We start from the raw sequence: 16,300 nt of genomic DNA on the forward strand, positions 1-16,300 counted from the left end.
GCAGGTTAGACAAACACCTGTCAGGGATGATCAGATAATACTTAGTCCTGCCATGAGGGCAGGGGACTGGACTAGATGACCTCTCAAGGTCCCTTCCAGTTCTATGATTCTATGATTACCAAGTAGGGAAGCGCTCCAAGCTAAGCGTATCTCTGTCCCTGTCCTTCTTGATCCCCTGCTGATCTGCCACCTTTGCGCCACCCAAGTTGTGTTTATATTTATTGATATTCCTGTAGCTGCTAGACCTGCCCCAGTCAGGCTCGGTGTGCTGCAAGCCAGACAGACTTGTAATAAACACCCAGATCCTCAGGTATTTAGCCTCCATTGGAAGTTAGGAGACTAAATACATTCCAGGACCTGGGTCAAAGGAAAAATCCTTCCTCCGTATTCATTAACATTCCCACGATTTCCTGGAGCGGGGAAAGGAGTGGATGCTGCAGACGGGGCCGTACATCAGCCATGGCAGACCATTAAAGGCAAGGCAAACAAGCAACAAAAAACAAAAATCAGAAACTGAGGCCTGGTCTGCACTAGGGAATTCAGGCCGTATAACGACATCGCTCAGGGGATGTGAAGAATCCACCCCCGTGAGTGACACAGCCTAGTGCAGCTTAGACACAACCTAGCCCCCAGGGTAGAGAGCACTGTGTGGCCGGGAGAATGCCGTAGCTCCCGTCTCTCGGGCAGGTGGAGCACCTACGCCAACAACGGGAGACGTCTTCCCGTCAGTGTCGGTAGCGTCTTCACTGAAGTGCTACAGCGGCACCACTGCAGTGTTTTAAGCGTAGACCTGCCCTCAGTGGGAGGAGACGGGGATGGTCGGAGGTTCAAAACCTTCCCTGCCCTGAAGACCCTTTGGTTTAGGTTGACCAGTCAGACGATGGGTGGGAGAAGGGGATACGGGAGACAAAGCAGAGCAGGAAGTGGGTGCCCTGACATTTAGTCTGTTTGTCAGCAGGTTGTTGTGATTGTTTTGTCTATTGACCTTTCCAGTGGGGGACAGGAGCGGCTTAAGCTCCCTAAAAGTGTGTGGGGGGGGGAAGCAACCAGTGCCCAAACCATGGCCCCAGCCCCTGTGCCACCCCTCCCCCCTGAGGCCCTGCCCCCACCCCATCCACCCCCAAGGCCCCACCCCCACCCCGCCCCTTCTCCCAGAATAAGATAGTATGCATGCTTTGTGTAACTCCAGGGCTTGTGTCAGCCCAGGGCTTTTCATTCATGGATAATTAAAGCAAAGAAGCTAACTCTGGGGTTCTGCAGGGACTTTAAACCATGAAGTCTTTAAACCACGATTTGAGGACTTCAATAGCTCAGACACAGGTGAGAGGTTTTTTGCAGGAGTGGGTGGGTGAGATTCTGTGGCCTGCGTTGTGCAGGAGGTCGGACTAGATGATCATAATGGTCCCTTCTGACCTTAGGATCTGTGAATCTATGACAGATCTAGAACCCAAGTCGGTGGAACGGCTGACACAGTCACACCACTAGCTGGCAGCCATGGTAGGGCTCTCTGGGTCGTCACAGACGCCATCGCGAGATAAACACCACAGGAACCGCCACCTCTGAAGGCCGGACTGACAGCTTCCCTCTAGGCCCCTGAACATAGGACCGACTCCATGCGTGCTCCGGGGCTGGAGCACTCATGGGAAAAAAAAAGGGGTGGTCAGCACCCACTGGTAGCAGTGCCAATCAGCTCCTCCCCCTCCCCCGAGCACCTCCTTTCCGCCAGTGATCAGCTGTTCAATGGCATGCAGGAGGCGTGGGGGCGGGGAGAGGGAGGAGTGGGGGCCGGAAGAGGCAGGGCAGGTGGGGGCTTGGGGGAATGGGTAGAGTGGGGGCAGGGCCTGGGGCAGAGTGGGGGTCGAGCACCCCCTGGGAACTCAGAAAGTCGGCACCTCTGCCCCTGAACCTTGTTTAAGCCCAGGAGGCATTTCAAGAAGTGTTTGTGCACGGAGCTGAGCTCCCCAGCCAGATGTAGTGACGGACATGCCTCCATCACCGGACATTTAGATCCCGAAGGAACCACATGAAGACACCTGAATACTGCCCAGTAGAGGTGTGGGCATTTCTAAAGAGGCGAGAAAGTTCTTTTCATTGACATTGCCTTCCACTGGAGTGACCCACTCTCGTGGCAAAGGGCATGTCAGTAAAAAGCAACCACCGCACCCGTCAGACAGTTCTGAGGGTTCCTTGGCTTATTTCTCTCCAGTAGAACCTCACAGTGCCGAACCCCTCGGGAATGGAGGTTGTTCGTCACTCTGAAATGTTCGTAACGCCAAACAAAAGGATACGGTTACAACTGAACATTGACTTCACACAGCTTTGAAACTTTACTAAGCGGAAGAAAAATGCTGCTTTCTCTTTATTTTTTTTAGTAGTTTACGTTTAACACAGCACTGTATTGTGTTTGCTTTTTTTTTTTTTTTTGGCTTTGCTGCTGCTTGGCTGCGTACTTCCGGCTCCAAATGAGGTGTGTGGTTGACCGGTCACTTCGTAACTCTGGTGTTCGTAACTCTGAGGTGCTACTTTATCGTGTACTAAAAAGGAAAGACAAGGGAGCCCATTGGAGCGATCAAGACTCTTTAATACAATCATCTGGTGGATCATAAAGACATAGAATCCACTTGCTAAAACAATAACACTGTAAAAATCCATAACATTTTCTCCACCTCCTTCAGGACCCATCTTTTTGTCCCCCGCCCGTCCTCACCACACAGCCTTGAGAAATGTGAAGTGAACCACAGAAGTCAATCGGTTTTAACTCTGAAACCGAAAGAGGGCGATTTCATTCGTCGACCTTGTTAACCCTTTGACTGCCCATCGCTTTTAGCAGAAACATCCACAGTCCCAAACATCCTTAAAGCCCCACTAGCCAGCAGTCAGAGCCTTCAAATTCTCCTTCTCCCAACAATGTCAATAAACACATGAATGGGAGCCCGGAAACTGACCGTGTGGGAACAGAGTAAAATAAACCCAATTCAGTGCCAAAATAAATACCCCATTTCACTTCAAGTCAAATACTCCATAGGAAACAATTAGCTGGAGCTCCCACGAAATTTCGCCCAGAGGCTATAGAATCCAGACAACTTGCTACAGAATTTCTAATTCATTCACCCTTCCGACACCTACAATCCTCCCCAAGAACAGAGGATGAAGACACACAGGCTGGGTCATGAGGTTTGCTTCTCTAGCCCGACAGCTTCACTTTCTTCCTTGTTTTGACACCTCAGAAATACACGTCAGCTTCCAGGATCATAAAGCTGGGCTTCTCAGAGGCCAGAGGAGCCCGGTTCATGGGGATAGACTAGCCCATAGCTCAGGGACAAAGCGTGAGCTGGGATTCCCAGACCCAGAAGAAAGGGAGGATTCTTTCCCCATTGAAAGAGGCAGGATGGAAAGTGAAGATTGGGGCCTCGTTATCAACATCAAAAAAAGCCACCTGCCCCCTTTCGTAGTCCAGAGAAACTCGGATCCTCCCAGGTCTCCTACTCAGTGGAAGCAGGGTGTCGGGGGAGGTGTAAGCCTGGTACTGTCCCCCACAGAGGCCCACAGCCCAGATCCCCTGGGAGGGGTCCAGACTAAGCCATCCCTTTCTCCACACAGATTCTCGGGCGATCTCGACAGTCCAGAATCCCTGCTGCCCCAGGTGCACTTCCCAGTCGTTCCTCCCGGAGTTAATCCCTCCCGGCCCAGCACGCAGCAGTACGTATCAAATCTTTTGGGATTGTCGGGCAGATCCTGAGGCGTGTCCTCCCACCACACACTTTTCCGATCCTCGGCCAGGACGAGGTGGGGATTCGCCGTGTCCGGATCCAGAGTCACATTCGCTGGGGAGAGAGAGAATCAGAACGTTAGGGGCAGAGCTCAGCCCTTGGGGAGGCTGGGACCATTTCTCACACTCCCCAGCAGCCCCATCCTGGCTGGGACACTCCCAGCAGTAGAGAGAGACAGGAGAATCATGCTGCCTGCTGCAGAGATATTGTGTACCCAGCCGGAAGGCAGCCGAAGGGAGAACGCAAACCCCAGTGTACATGGAATGATCCTGGAGGGTTGGAACCAGTGACCCCGAATGAGAGCAGCGGCCTCTTCTTTGTATCGAAGAGTTTAGGTGATCACTCCAGCCCACGGGGAATGGAAAAGGCACCAACTCAAGACTCCTCTTCCCAGACCAGGGGCGGGGTGGAATTTTGATACACGAGAAATCGAAACAACTTCCAAATTTTCCAATTTTTAGCAAAGCTGTTTTGCCATTTTTCAGTGGCGATGGGAGCTGATCAGTCTCCATATAGCCCGGCAGCCCCCTTCTCACTCCCATGGGATAACAGCAGTTAAAAGGTTACTAATACTGGGGTGCTAAAGGCCTTCCCCCTTTCCTGTAAAGCTCCTCCTTCGTTGCCAGGAGGCTACTTTGTCCGACCTCAGAAACTTCTTCTGCAAGCAAAGCCCAAGCCACAATTCTCATGTTTTTCTCAGTAGGGAAATATCCCTGATACAAGTCACTTTTCCAGCTGTTTTCCAGACACTCACCCCATTCCACCTCCAATTCAGACGGCAGAGACTCTAGAGAGAGAAGAGAGGCATGTCATGGTGTTATCGTTAGGAGAAGATTTCTGCAATTCACCAGTCTAACAGGACTTTAAAGATGGGAAACAAATGGAGGGGATGGGACAGAGCTATCCAGACAGAGAGAAATTAAGGTGGACAGAGCATGAATTCATCCCCCTACATACAGAAGGGCCAGGCCAACATCTATGCACCTCTTGAATCTCCATAATACAATTCAAGTGAGAGACGATGGACCATTGTCTCTCAGCAGAGGGGTGAATTTCACCTCCTGCGAATTCCTAGGCAGTTTGAAATAAAAGAGAATCAAGAATATGATTTGATCCCTTTGTGTTATGGTACCAATGGTGTCATCCCCAGTATATCGCACTCCTCAGTAATTAGGATAGATGAGTAAATCCATCTATGAGAACACAATGATATACACCTCTCCAAACCCTACCCCTAATTCAGTGATGATGATATATTCCTTTACAGTTATTTAGCTGGGCTTTCCCTTGGCAGCCAATTGCCAAGTGCCTAAATCCTCCCCGTCACAGACACACATCTGGATTTCCACCCCCTTGGTACCTTTGAATTTCCTCAGTGTCTCCTTCAGAACAATATTTTTTTTGCGAGAAATTGCTGAGTCTCTTTTCCACGTCAGGAAAAATCTCCAGTGGCTGCTGGAAGTCCCCCACCTTGCACCTGGAGGGAGACAGACTTTTTATTGATCGTTCTTTATTTTATCAGCTCGTAACATGACTTTCACGCCAGTGAATGCTGCTGGACTAAGCAGCCAGGGTTCGGATTAGGGATAGGTGCATAACTCCAGTTGAAATCAATGCATAATTAGGTACCTAAATACTTTTGATGAGCTTGATTCCTGTGATGGCGGTGTACAACCCCCAGATCATACAGGAAGAGGTTAAAGCCCAGCCAGGGGCTTCATTAACCCTGAGTTTAAGACTGGAAGGTGGACTTCAAAAACGGGAAGCCCAGCAGTTGCGGGACTGATGGGGAAGGAAAACAGACAGGCTGCTTCTGTGTGGAGTATGAAGCTTGGCCGGGGCTAGGAGCTGTCTGGGGATGGCAGCTGCCGGAGCCCACAGCAGGAGGGCAGGCCTGTACTGGATTGTTCATCTGACAGAAGCCTAGGCACATGGTGCTGGGTGTTGAGACAGGCCCTTGCAGATAGGAGCCTGCCTGCTAGGAAGGAGGTTGGAAGTAGACCCCAGCTGGGCTGATGATTCTTTTGTCTGGCGTTTCTGTTGGATTTTGACCAGAGGACTCTATTACCCTGGAAGGAGCTGAACAACTGTCTTGGCTGGAGGACTAAGCCACCTCTACAGGGGAAGTGGGCTGAAGATCATGTGGAGAAACTGAGGCATCACCACTCCGCACCGGGGGCAGGGGGGCATGCTGGGAAGGTACCTCTGTCACAAGCCTGGACAACTAATTTCTCTGTGGCCCCCATCCTCCCAAAGGAAATAGAAAGGCATTTAGTCATCTCAGCCTTTTGGATATCATTGCCACCAAATGTGTCCAGCAAGAACTGGACTGAAAACCCCAACCCAACTCCCCAAAGACTAATCGGGTGGGGGAGATTTTTGATCATGGCTGATCTGGCCAGGGTCCTAATCCATGACAGAGAGGTGAAAAAACCCAAAGCCCACTGCCAGATGTGTCAGTCCCTCAGGTATCCAAGTTACTCAATACACACATTCAGATGACGGACGAGTCCCTTCCCTAGGATGGCTAATTCTATAGTCTAGTAGAAATGGAATCTACCCTGGGGGTTTGTTCAGCAGTGGGAGATTTCTATACCAAAGGTGACTGTGCCCCACAGGCTGAGCTAGGGAGACGGGGCTTTATTTATTCAGGGAATGGCTTATACTGCAATCCTGGGATGTGATTGCAATGCCAGTTAACGTACCCGAGGTAGCTTTCATTGAGCAAGCTCAGGTAGTGGACAGTAAAGCCGTGGCAGAACATGCTTCAGCATAGGTGAGTAATGACCCAAGATTCTGGGCGGGTTTATACAGACTGTGCAAAAGCACATGCCACTGAAGGTTGGGTGCTCTCAGTACGTGAGCTGTAGGCCGGCTAGGAGTGAAAACTATACCCCAAGACTGCAGTATGGACCCTTAGTTTATACAGTCAAATTGAATCGTGCTTCCCTTGGGGATCAGAATCAGTCAGTCATCCCCAGCTAGAGAGGAGAAGCTGAACTGTGCCCTGGACCATGTGCTTTGCTGTTGAGTTGTAGGGCGAGCTTCCCACACAGTCAAGTGGGAGGGAGAAGGAGCCATGTACCTGTTCAAGGTGCTTCTGATGTCCTACAGGGGAGACAGAGATATAGAGAGCTCAGTCCCACAGCGATAACAATCAGAATGAACAACGAAGGGTCTTTGCACCTCTCCATGCATTTTATCCCTATGACCCTCTGCTCTATTTGGTGAGCACCAGTGCTTTGTTAATTTTGCACCTTCTTGACACTGCCCTTTTTAAGAACAAATCAGTTATTATGATCAATCAGTTCCAGAGTGAAGCAGGCCCCTAGGGGTCGGGATCTGGCCACACGAGGATCTGAACGGAGCAGCGCTGCTGGTGTGCCCGGCTGGTACATGCTGTCTAACCGATAGACCTTTATTGGCCAGCACAGATTGACTACCCTTGTGCTTCACGGCCTGGGGCAGGACTTAGATCTGGGTTCAGTTGCTGGCCCAGCTCCTTCCTCAGTGGCCTTGGCAAGCTTTACTTCATCTTGCCGTGCCTCGTGTGTGAAATGAGGATGCCAGCCTCTAAACTCAGACTGCACCTACATTTTCACTGTAAAAGTCCCCCAAGCTTCTGGCAGACAGCATCCGATGTCCAGGCACCTACGTCACGTCCAAGCCCCAGTGAGATCAATGAACCAGGGGAAAAGAGCAGCTCCTGTTCCTAGCTTTCCCATACGGCCCGATCGGGTAAGCACAAGAGCTTGGAGATGGGGTGGGAGGAAGGGGAAGAGGCCTCACTGCACTGGAGAGTGATTCTCATTCTGTCTCTGGCCTAATTAATATGTAAATAAAAGCGCAATGGCTTCAACCAGCAAGACCCACTGCAGTCCATCCCCTAAGGCAGTCACTTGCCTAAGAGGTAGCAGATGCCCTGCTCATCAGGACGGGAGTTGAACTGGGGTCACCCACAGCCTAAGCAAGTACGCTAACCACTAGGCTACAGGTTTCTGAGGGCAGAGCCTGCTTCATCCCCTCACCCAGCCATTTTGTCTGGCATTAAGCAGGTGCGTACGCCAGCAATTCTCAAACTGTGGGTCGCAACCCCATTTTAATGGGGTCACCAGGGCTGGCGTTAGACTTGCTGGGGCCTGGGGCCAAAGCCAAAGCCTGAGCCCCACTGCTCGGGGCCAAAGCCCAAGGGCTTCAGCCCTGGGTGGTAGGTCTCAGGTTTCAGCTTCAGCCCTGGGCGGTGGGGCTCAGGTTACAGGCCCCCCGCCCAGGACAGCAGGGCTTGGGCTTTGGTCCTGCCTCCTGGGGTCATGTAGTAATTTTTGTTGTCAGCAGGAGGTTGCAGTGCAATGAAGTTTGAGAACCCCTGGCCTAAGCCCTTCTCACAAGAAATGCCTAAGCGAGGAGAGCAGGTCCCGTTTGTGGCTCCCAAGCAGAGCTAGGAGGCTCCCTACATCCCAGGTTTAGGCTTCTAACTCCGGGCTTAGCACACTTCCCTCTCATCAGCATCTCCCATCGGCTTGCTGAGGAAGCTCCCCGCCGAGCGTGCATTACATAGGGAGCCACCGCAGCTAACCCGGGCTTTGTGGACGCCAATGATTTTCAAGGGGCTGAAAAGCCAAGTGTTGCAACGCTGAGTGAATCCAGGCCAGCGTGACAATCCCTTTGGAGTCCAGGGAGATTACTGAGGAACCCAGGAAGCTGAATAGCACATACCACCTCCTCAGCTGCCCTGGAACCTGCATGGGGCATAATAAAGCAAAAACTTTCCGCCAAACCCCACAACCGTGGCCGCGCCAGGGGAGGAAGAGCCTTCTCTGGCCTATTATCCCCGCCGCCCATGTTCGCCCAGGATCTCAGCACCATGACAAAATGTGAAGTAAAAAAATCAATATATTTGAATGAAGTACCATAAATCCCAATGAAAAATGATTGGAAAACAAAGATAATATACAGCGAAAGTTACAGACACTCCAGTTCTTGCCTAGAATGGAGGTCTCACCTGCAGGAATTCACTCGCTGGCTGCTGATACTTCTTCTCTAACTGACTGATCAGCTCACAGAGACGGGAAATCTCCTCTGAGAGTTTAGCAACACTTCCATTCTGCCGGTTCACAATCTCCTTCTCCAGCTCTCCCAGCCGGGCCAGCAGGAGCCGCTCTTGTTCCTCCAGTAGATGGCGCAGCTGATCAAATTCAGACAGGATCTTGCACCTCTGGGTTTTCCTCTGTTCCTGTAATGAACAGATTAAAACAAAGGGAAAGGAAAGGCAGGTCAAGAACATAGAGATTCAGGGGACACATAACTGGGCCCTGAATGTACAGGAGGGTGACTTTAATTGTCCTTAAAAACCTCCAAGGTCAAGGATTCTACAACCACCCCAGTTAACCTCTCCCAGCGTTTAATGCTCTTCAGAGTTAGGAAGCTCGTGACCCGGTGGCCAGTTGCTATCGCTGATGTCTCTTCCCTTCCTCCCAGGGTCACACACAATTTATCCTCATCATGTTTGGCTGAGAAACCTTCTATGGTTGCTCATACTTTTGAGGCAATATCTGTCTCTCACTTCCTTGTATTTAGTCTGCTGGAGTAGAAAGTGTCTCTCTCTGTCCCATTGCCTGCTCAGCCCATCCTCTCTGGGTTTAGACCAGGCGTTCTCAAACTTTTGTTTGCTGGGACCCCCTTTGAAAATACTTCAGGCTGTGACAACCCAGCCCCCGCACACCAGGCCATCCTTACTTCTGCGCTACGGCTGGTGGCAGTGCTGCCTTCAGAGCTGGACGACTGGCCAGCCGCCGCCGCCCTCGCGACTCCCCCACAATAGTCTTGCAACCCCCTTTTGGGTCGGGACCCCCAGTTTGAGAAATGCTGCTTTAGACTGTGCTTTACACCTCCCGCTTTCCACCCCTAGTTTGTGGCCACCGATTTTGCGTTTGGAGCAAGTCTGCTTTATTTTCGCACAGGGCCATTATGGTGAAGTAACTGCCAGGGTGATAGCTCCGTGCAAAAGATCAGGAGCAGCCTAACTTCTTGATGTTTGATTTCTTCTTCCCAGTGACCCTGTGTGTTTTGCTTCAGGGGCTGATCTATCAATGTGAGTAGCTTTTGATTGTTATTGTTCACTGGTCAAAGAGTGAGGCTGACCCAGGGAGAGAGAGACCCACACCCATGTCCCTGCAGGGTAATAACAATGGGCACCTACCAGATATTCCTGGCATCTCTTCTCTCCAGTTACTTTAAACCCCAGGAGCTTTCTTCTCTCTTCTTTCAGAGTCTGCAGTTGCATCTGGATTTGTTCCTTGGCGGGGAAAAGTGCTCTGAATGAGATTTCACTGAGGGTTGGGGGGGGGGGGGGGCTATTTTCTTCTGTTATTGATTTTCTTAGAACAATACATAACAAAAGGGGGAAAGGGGAAGTACACAGTAATCAATATGAATTTAAAGTAATGAAATGTGAAAAACTGATAAGGGAGGCCAGAATCATCAGGGGGAAAAAATCACAACTGGTGAGGCTAAGGACAACAAGGAGGAGTTTTTTAAGCATATCAGAAATAACAAACAAACCCCCTAACAATGGTATAGGCACATCACTACATCATGATCATGATAAACTTGCTACGAACAATGCAGAAAAGGCAGACGTGTTCCATAAATATTTCTGGTCTGAGCTTGGGAAGAAGCAGGATGCTCCATTCCACATGTGAGGATGATGGAGTATTTCCCAGCCCATTCGCAACCAAGGGGGATGTTAGAAAACGTCTAGGAGGGATAAACATTTTTAAATCAGCATTCCCAGATAACTAACTCCAAAGGAATTAGCTGAGGAGATCCCCAGCTGGCTGGTGTTAATTTTTAATAACTCTTGGAACAATAGGGAAATTCCAGAAGACTGGAAGTGTTCTAATGTTATGCAAGTAATCAAAAGGACAATCAGATGACCTGGGTAATTTTAGGCTGGTTAGCCTATCAATTCTGGGCACAATGCTGGAAAAACTGATATGGGATTCAATGTGAATACAATTAATGCCAGTCAACATGGTTTTACGGAAAACAGGTTGTCAAACCTGATTCCATTTCTTTTTTAAATGAGATTACAAGTTTAATTGTTGACTGTACAGATGTACTGTACTTACACTTCTGGAAGGCATTTGACTTTTAATCAGAATGTTGGGTAATAATGCAATTAGCACTATACAGTGTCAACAAAGCCCATGTTACAGGGATTAAGGACTGCCTGACCTGTCTCAAAAAAATAGTTTTCAATAGGGAACCACCACTGAATTGGGGCATTCTGCAGGGATCGGTGCAAGACCTAAAACTATTCAACATTTTTATCAATGATCAGGAAGTGAATATAAAATCAATGCTGACAACATGTGGGGATGATGTGAAGATTGGTGGAGTGGTAGATCATGATGAAGATAGGTCAGTCATATAGAGCAGTGGTTCCCAAACTGGGGTTTGTGAACCCCTGGGGGTTAGCAGGAAAAAATTCCCTAATGGCGGACAGAGCTGTCCTTAGGGACCCTGGAGAGTACGGGGCCAGCAGCCCGGAGCCCCAGGACTTCCAAGAGCTAAGCAAATCAAAGCAAGCATATCTATCACACTGAGGAGGTTTAAACTTTGAGACTCCTTATAAGAAATGGAAAGGGATGTGGTTATTTTTTGCTGTTTTTCAAATTAAACAGGCAACTAGTATTGTTTTTAAAATTATTATGAAGAACAAGTTTAAGCTTTGTTGTAACATGCGTTGTTTGCCTGGACTGCTCAAGACCTGAATGCTTGTGTAGGGTGCTTTGAGTTGGCTTCTTAAATACCTTCATGCTGTTTCATATCTGATACTCCTTGATGAAACATAGGAGCCTTGTCTTATAACAGGGTTATTCAAAGTGATACAAGCTACGAAAGATCTTGGAAGAGTGTTGCCATTTTCATAATGTAATAAAAATACTGTAATGATAAATAATAATAATAAATAGTGTGTAACAAGCATGTCATAAAAACAAATTTTATATTTCCAAGATCACTGCTTTTATAATTTATACTCAGGTAAAGAAGAAAATCCCTGGAAATACTCATTTTTAGGAGGGGGTTCGCGAGACTTGACATTTTAGTGAAATGGGTTCACAGATTGTTAAAATTTGGGTACCACTGATACATGGATCATTTGATAAGTTAAATGTATTTTACAATCAAATTCAAAGTTATACATCTAAGAATGAGGACTGCAGGCCAGACCTACAGAAGGGGAGACTGTATCCTGGAAAGCTGTAACCCTATAATGCAGAGGTCCCCAAACTGTGGGGCATGCCCCCCTAGGGGGTTGTGAAGGAACGTCCGGGGAGGGGGTGCAACGGGACCCGGGCCAGCCCCCACAGAGGGCAGGAAGGGAGCACCACCCAGCCCCTCCCTGCCTCCAGCTCTGCTCCAGTCCCGCCCTTCGGTCCCGCCCACGCCTAGTCCCATCCCCAGCCTCGGTGCAGCTCCGCTCCTGCTGAGGCTGGGGGCAAGGCCGGGAACGGAGCCACACCTGGCCGCAGGCCCGGCTGCCGGACCCCACCTCAGCTCGGCTGCGGGTCTGCTCCCGCACCTGGCCCCAGCCTTGGCCCGGCCCTGACCCACCCCCAGCTGCAGCCCCAGCCTCGGTCCCCTTACCTCTGTCCACCCTCCCTCCCCAGCCTGGAGCCGTGGCCCTGCTCCTGGTCCCAGTTCCGGAAGGGAGGCAAAGGGGCACAGACAGGGGAAAGGGGGGCATGTCCCTCAAAAGTCTGGGGACCGTTGCTGTAATGGATTTAGAGGTCAATGTGGACAAAGAGTTCGACATGCGTTCCCACTGCGATGCGGAGGCTGATATGATCCCTGGATATATAAACGGAGTCGTGACTAGTTTGTATATTTTTTGACCTGTGTATATGTTCATGGTGAGGCTGATCCTGGATATTGCCTCCCGTTCCAGTGGCCACATTTTTAAAATGATGAAAAATTGGAGAGGGTGCAGTAAAGAGCCACAAAAATGACTGAAGGGCTGAAAATAACAACTTAGGGCTAGGTCTACGCTTGAATCACTACAGTGGCGGCTGTAGTGCTTCATTGTAGCCAATCACTTCAGCCATGGGAGAGGTTCTCTGGCCGTTGTAGTTAATTCACTGCCCCAAGAGGCGGTAGCTAGGTTGAGCACAGAAGTGGGGTAGCACTGTCTACCCTAGGGCTAGGTGGATTTTTCACATCCCTGAGAGATGTAGCTATGTCAGCGTAAGTGTTCAGTGTAGCCCAGCCGTTACAGTGAGAGATTTAAGGATTTCGATCTGATTATTTTATCGTGACTATTGAGAGGTGACTTGATTAGTGCATAAATACTTTCAAAGGGGGGGAAAAATGCCAGGTACTAAAGGACTCTTTAATCTAGTGGATTGGGTGATAATGCAATATGAACAAATGGCTGGAAATTAAAGCCAGATCATTTCAAATGAGAAATAAGGCACAAAATGTTAAGAGTGAGGGTGAGAAGCCAGGGAAGTGGCAGAGTTTCTCCAACTCCTGAAGTTTTCTGATCAAAACTGCATGCCTTTCTGGAAGTTGTGCTTTAGCTAAACGCAGGTTGCTCAGCTCGATACAGGGGTAACTGGGCAAAGTTCTATGGCCTATTTTATATGGGAAGGCAGACAAAATGATCATACTGGTCCCTTCTGGCTGTACAAGAACCGCCAGACTGGGTCAGACCAAAGGTCCATCGAGCCCAGTATCCTGTCTTGGTCGACAGTGGCCAATGCCAGGTACTTCAGAGGGAATGAACAGAACAGGTAATCGTCAAGTGATCCATCCCCTGTCACTCATTCCCAGCTTCTGGCAAAAAGAGGCTAGGGACACCATCCCTGCTCATCCTGACTAATAGCCATTGATGGACCTATCCTCCATGATCATACCTAGTTCTTTTTTGAATCCTGTTATAGTTTTGGCCTTCACAATTTCCTCTATTAATATAAGGGAGGCGTGGTCACTTTCCCTTTACAGATTCGTGTACGTGAGAGATTATCTGACTCCTGCTCTGTGTCGTTTGAAATAGAGAAAAGAATAAGGATTTAAAAAAAAAAAGCTGGTACAAAAATGGCGCTCAACAGTAGTTTCTTACCTTGTAATCCTGGATAGCTTCTTCTGTGGGAGCCACATTGTGAAATCTGTGAGCACGGGACTCTCTGCAGATCAGACAGATGGGGCTTTGATCCTCCTCACAGAACAGTTTCAGACCCTCCTGGTGGGTCTTACATGTCCTCTCCCTTCCTGCCCCTTGGGCAGCCTGGCAACTCAGCCGTTTGGCTATTTCAGCCACATTTGCTAACTCCCGGCTGGGCCTGAATTTTCTCTTCAGGGCCGTGCCTCTGCACTGAGGGCAGGACAGTTTGGCCTCCAATTTCTTCGAGCACCGCCGGATACAGTCGCGGCAGAAGTTGTGCCCGCAATCGATAGACACCGGGTCAGTAAAATAATCCAGACAGATGGAACAAGAAACTTCTTTTTGCAAACACTCCACAGGATCAGGAGCTGCCATGGCCGACTGCAAGTGGGGGGGAATGAAAAGGTTACTTTCACTTTACAGTCTCTTCAGCCTTGGTCAGCAACTGAGCAGTTCCCTTTCTGAAGCTCCTTCATTTTCTGAGCTGTGAGGAGTTGCAGTCCCTGAGGAGGGAAAATCCCCCCCACCCCCACCCCGCCCCGGCAGGACACAGTATGAAATTGCCATGTCGCAAGCCGCGTCAATAGGACTGAGGCTGGTCTACACACAACACTCAAAGGCTTGGTCAAATTCTGTTCTGGCCGCTGAGGGCTGTGCCGCTGCAGCGTGTAATAGCAGGATTTTGTTTGTATTTTGTATAATTTAGAATAAAAAATAAAAGCATGTTAATAATGTAGCATGTGTTACATGTATTAATGTATGACATTATCCCTATAATTCTGAAAGCAGAAAGGAAGGGTCTAGTGGGCCATTGGTAAAGATGCATCTGCCAGAATCTTGTGTCTAAAGCAGGGCCTTGGAGCCACAGCCAGGCCATGGTAAGAACTGCGCGGGCAGCTGTGGGCAGCCGTGGACCCTCCAGCCTGAGCCCCAGTGTCCACACTGGTTTCAGAGTAGCAGCCGTGTTAGTCTGCATCCGTAAAAAGAACAGGAGGACTTGTGGCACCTTAGAGACTAACAAATTTATTAGAGCATAAGCTTTCGTGAGCTCTAGCCCACTTCATCGGATAGCTCACGAAAGCTTATGCTCTAATAAATTTGTTAGTCTCTAAGGTGCCACAAGTCCTCCTTTTCTTTTTAATGTCCACACTGATATTTTAAAGCCCTGCAAACACAAGTCAGCTAAGCCAGGCCAGCCGCAGCCAGGCCACAGACAGTGGGGTGCAGACATACCTGTACTCCCAGGCCTCTCTGCTGGAGCCTGCTCACTCCTAGCAGCCTCTGATCTCCCAGACCATCCTGCCCCATGCCTCCTGCTGCGCCTGTATGGAAAGCAGGAGATTCCTGCCTCGGTGCTGATTAAACGGCTCCCACTCAGCCAGGTTTGCTAGAAGCTGGGAATGGGAGACACGGGATGGCTCACGTGATGTGATGATCCCCTGCTCTGTTCATTCCCTCTGAGGCACCTGGCATCGGCCACTGTCTAGTGTTGCCAACTTTCTACTTCCACAAAACTGAACACCCATGCCCCACCCCTGCCCCGCCCCTCCTCCAAGACCCCACCCATGCCCCGCCCCTTTTCTGAGGCCTCGTGCCCTGCTTACTCCACCCCCCACCCCCAGTCACTAGCTCTCCCCACCCTCAGTCACTTGCACATTTTCACCAGGCTGGCTCCGGGGGCTGGAGTGCAAGTTCTGGCTGGGGGTGCAGGTTTTGGGGTGGGGCCAGAAATGAGGAGTTCAGAGTGAGGGAGGGGGCTCCGGGCTGAGGCAGTGGGTTGGGATGTGAGAGTGGGTGAGGGCTCCGGCTGGGGGTGCAGGCTCAGGGGTGGGGCCAGGGATGAGGGATTTGGGGTGCAGGAGGGGGCTCCGGACTGAGGCAGGGTGTTGGGGTGTGAGAGAAGATACGGGCTCTGGGCTGGGGGTGTGGGTTCTGGGGTGGGGCCAGAAATTAGGGGTTCAGGGTGCAGGAGGGGGGTCTGGGCTGGGGCAGGGGGTTGGGATGCGGGGGCGGGGGGTAAGGGCTTGGGCTGGGGATGCCAGGCTCTGATGTGAGGCCGGGGATGAGGGATTTGGGGTGCAGGAAGGGGCTCTGAGCTGGGGGGTTCAAAGTGTGGGAGGGCGGCGCTTGGAGGGGGGGCCAATGTATGGAGCCCCCTGGCTACCCCTATGCATAGGAGCTGGAGTGGGGACATGCCAGCTGCTTCCTGGGAGCCACGCATCGCGGAGGCTAGCAGGAAACCTTGCCAGCTGCGCTGCATGGTGCCGCCAGCCGGACAGTCAACAGCGGAGCCACCAGGATCCCTTTTCAACCGGGTGTTCCAGTCAAAAACCAGACACATGGTCACCCTACCACTGTCAGA

At 50.3% G+C, this 16,300-nt stretch overlaps 1 pseudogene; it reads right to left on the reverse strand.

The window, feature by feature from the left end:
• Nucleotides 1-3,128: 3,128 nt before the first annotated feature.
• LOC141998646 (zinc finger protein RFP-like) lies at nt 3,129-15,246 on the reverse strand (annotated as a pseudogene).
• Between the last annotated feature and the right edge of the window lie 1,054 nt (nt 15,247-16,300).

The sequence above is a fragment of the Natator depressus genome, chromosome 14, assembly GCF_965152275.1.
Source record: "Natator depressus isolate rNatDep1 chromosome 14, rNatDep2.hap1, whole genome shotgun sequence".
NCBI lineage: Eukaryota > Metazoa > Chordata > Testudines > Cheloniidae > Natator > Natator depressus.